The sequence below is a fragment of the Sceloporus occidentalis genome, unplaced genomic scaffold, assembly GCF_023333645.1.
Source record: "Sceloporus occidentalis isolate IW3139 unplaced genomic scaffold, rSceOcc1.0.p SCAF_97, whole genome shotgun sequence".
NCBI classification, from domain to species: domain Eukaryota; kingdom Metazoa; phylum Chordata; class Lepidosauria; order Squamata; family Phrynosomatidae; genus Sceloporus; species Sceloporus occidentalis.
The window spans coordinates 21,603-25,715 of NW_028317077.1; the positions used below are offsets into that span (position 1 = coordinate 21,603).

General features: G+C 45.8%; 1 pseudogene; it reads right to left on the bottom strand.

Annotated features, from left to right (window-relative positions):
• Positions 1–1,313: 1,313 nt before the first annotated feature.
• On the bottom strand, positions 1,314–2,324 carry LOC149284187 (protein kinase C delta type pseudogene; annotated as a pseudogene).
• Positions 2,325–4,113: the final 1,789 nt, after the last annotated feature.

Genomic DNA, 4,113 nt, shown 5'->3' on the forward strand with positions numbered 1-4,113 from the left:
AGATCCACTCCTCCTGCAGGCCTTATGGCCGGGAAGGGAGGAAGGGGCCGCGTATCCCTTATTGGGTCCGACCCCCAAAGAACACTAAGAGGGGGGCCTGAAGTTCACCCCGGCCTTAAAGGCACATTGGCACTTTTTTGTTTTTTCACTGCGGAGTCACTGACCCCTGGGCTTCAATAAAAAAAAACAAAAAAAGAAATGTTGCCTGCCGCCCCATCCCCTGGTTACTTTAGGGGGTTCAGGGTATGCCATATCCCCGCGCCCCACTTTTAAAGGATGCAAGCAAACTGTGGAGGCCTGTGCCTAGGCCAGAACCCGTCGCTGGGCCCCTCTCTGCTTTGTATTATATACAGGGACCGGCTCCCTGGTATATGTACAGGAATTGCTGGCAATCTATAGTATTAACTATTCCTCATCTCCATATTGTCCTTAAAATTTGGGTTTAACACAAATACAAAGTACAGTTAAAAAAGAAACCGGTTATATCCGGCAGCAGCATGATCTTCCCCCTGGAAATGAGAGCTGGAACAGCAATGTCTTGTGATGTCATAGTTCTGACACACAGACGCTCCTGCACACAGACACGGCGAGAGCCCAACATATGCACAGCTCTCTGTAACACACATACACTATTCATCTTCCAGAGAAAACATATATGTAGCTCTCTCTAATACATGTATTACTGATCTTTAGGCAAAAACACGCACCGCCTCAAACACGGAGACATACAGAGGAAGAGCGTAGCGGATGCCGAAAACCCTAAACAACTGAAAACAGCATCATAGAGGCATTAGTTTTATCAGGCTGCCATACAAAGTGAGTACATTTTTAATACTAGCGATATCCAGCTATATATGGGGCCATCTGTCACGTCTCTAGTTGGTATTTTTGGGTAATGAGAGCATGGACCAACCTGCTAGCATTCTAATATTTTATATCACGCTTTTCTACCCAATAAAATACATTTAGAGAATGCTGTTTGTAATAGTTTTAATCAGGGTTTAGGAACGTGGGATCATCTGAATAAGATATGTCAATTTTGAGAGAATATTGTCTTTAATAGAATTTACTATTCCTCACCAGTTAATCTCCAGCGTTTTCCACTCTATTAGATTTTTATTTGTTTGTTGGAGTTGTGGTAGGAAGTTATCTTCCAGCACTTATTTAAGATATGTATTCCTAGGTGTTTACTGTCATCTTTAGCCCGGGTGAAAACAAAGTTTGTTTATCAAGTTGCATTTCACATGGTTTGGGATGTTTTTCTAAATGGAGCTTGTATTCTGAATATATGGCGTATTCATCTATAGCTTTCACTATTTCTCCAGATTTCCCTTGGCGATTAGTATATCATCGGCATAAAGGCTCATCCAGTCTGGGGTTACAAAGGTAAAGCCAGACAGGTCCTTTTTACTGGATGAAGAGGAAATGTCCTCCGGGGTCCGCAGAATTGATGGAATATTGCAGAGCTTCTTCTGGTGGAGATCTGATCTTACTTCCAGCCGGTACGGGGGAGTTGCACGTCGGCTCTCTATGTCGTCCCACTTGATGCTTTGAAAGAACGAATGCCGTCTGATGTCTCCTTTCACCCCGAGGCGACGCTGAGGGTCCTTCTTCAGGAGATGCTTTAAGATGTCCAGACCTTTCTTGCTCAGCTTTTTGGTATAGCGGGGGTTGCCATGCACGATATGAAGGAAATGTGTCCTCCTGCAATCGCCGGCAAAGAAAGGGTAATCTCCGTTCAGCATGCGGAAGAGCATCACCCCGAAGGACCACCAGTCCACGGCAACGCCATATGCTTGCTTGAGATGTACTTCTGGGGCCATGTAGGCAAATGTGCCGCAAATTCCTGTGGTCTGTGCGGTCCCGAAAATATTTTCTACAACACACCCAAAATCGCCGAGCTTTACATGGGCCTCTCCATCAAGCAAGACGTTACTCGGCTTCAAGTCGCGATGTATTATTCCCCGAGAGTGGAGGAACTGGATGCCGCACACCATTTCTGCTGCATAAAAGGCAGCGGCGGTCTCGGTGAAGGAGCCCAACCTCCGCAGATATGACTCGAGGCTCCCTCCAGCCATATACTCCATGAGAAGGACTGCGCATCTCTGTGTTTGGAAGGCTGCGTATCCATGGCACAGGAATGGGCTGTTCCGAGCCACCTCCAGAATCCTCCTCTCTCTTATTATGTATTCAGTCTTCATGGCTTTCTTTTTGATGACCTTAACCGCTACCGGGGAGTCCCTGGTAGGGACAGAAGCCAAAACAACCTTTCCAAAGGCTCCTTGTCCCAGCACAGAATGGAAGGTGAAGCCGGAGACTGTCATGGGGAGAAGGCTCCTAAATCTTTTAGCAGGAACAATACTCTCCTCCTTACTCCTGCGTCTTTTGATGGGAAACTTTCCCTTCACCAGCATGCGTTGCTTCAGGTGTTCACGTCCTTGTTGCCCCCCCTGCTGCCCCAGATCTTTGATGCCATCATCTCTGTCATTAGCAGTTACTCTCCTCCTCTTCCTTTCTTTGTATCTTTCTTCCTCTGAACTGCTACTCTCTCTCTTTCTTTTGAGTATGACTCTACTGGCCAAGTGCTCCGTGCTTTCGTCTCTCCTCCTTGTCCGCCTTACAGCGTTTGTGAAAGCTGATCTTACTCTTTTGCAGAATGTTCTCAGTTTTCTGGGGCAGCATCTCTTTAAACTCCACCGAAGTCCAGAAAGAAGGCAGCAATCCTGCACAGCGCTAGATTTGCTTTTCTTCTCCATAACCGTTTGAAATCGTTGGTAGCAACACTTTAAGTTCGCTATGGAATAGCACCTTGAAGTGTCGAGCGCCCAACTGCACTAAAGGGAAAGAGGAGCGGCTTGCAGTTTTATAGGCACATACCGATGATGTCACAGACACCGATGATGTCACAGATACCAATGATGTCGCAGAGACCTATGATGTCACAGACACCGATGATGTCACAATTCTGGTTTCTGGTTTGCCAACAGTGACCACGAATGACTATGAATTCCGTTTCATGGGCAGATTTCAATGTATTATTAGTTTTCATTTATTATTTTCTGTATTTCACTAGAAGCACAAACACTGCTTAGGTTTGGTAACAGCTGATATCCCTTGTTTATTAAAACTGTTATTAATTCAGACTAATTAATCACAAAAGAAGAAAACTGACAATATGGAGAAAAAACAATCCTAAATCTCATAAAAAACTGATCATGAAATATGAAAATGTTGTTCCTAAATTCCATTATATAATAAGACACAATGTACAGCGCTGCGGAATATGATGGCGCTATAAAAATCAACAATACTAACAACACATTGTACAGTGCGGCGGTATATGATGGTGCTATATAAATCAATAATAACAACACACATTGTACAGCACTGCGGAGTATGATGGCGCTATATAAATAATGATAAAACACATTGCACAGTGCTGCAGAATAGGATGGCGATATATAAATAATAATAACACACATTGTACAGTGCTGTGGAATATGATGGCGCTATATAAATAAGAGTCGGCGGGTCTGGCACACAGGAATGAAAGTAGGTAAGCAGAGTCCAAAGAGTTGGCGGGTCTGGCGCACAGAAATCAAGGTAGTTGAGCAGAGTCCAAAGAGTTGGCGGGTCTGGCGCACAGGAATCAAGGTAGGTGAGCAGAGTCCAAAGACTTGGTGGGTCTGGCGCACAGGAATCAAGGTAGGTGAGCAGAGTCCAAGGAGTCGTTGCATAGGAATCAAGGTAGGTGAGCAGAGTCCAAGTGTCTGGCGCACAGGAATCAAGGTAGGTGAGCAGAGTCCAAGGAGTCGGCGCACAGGAATCAAGGTAGGTGAGAAGAGTCCATGGAGTCGGAGGGTCTGGTGCACAGGGATCAAGGTAGGTGAGCAGAGTCCAAGGAGTCGGCGGGTATGGTGCACGGGAATCAAGGTAGGTGAGCAGAGTCCAAGGAGTCGACGCACAGGAATCAATGTAAGTGAGCAGAGTCCAAGGAGTCGGCGCACAGGAATCAAGGTAAGTGAGCAGAGTCCAAGGAGTCGGCGCACAGGAATCAAGTTAAGTGAGCAGAGTCTAAGGAGTCAGCGCACAGGAATCAAGATAGGCGAGCAG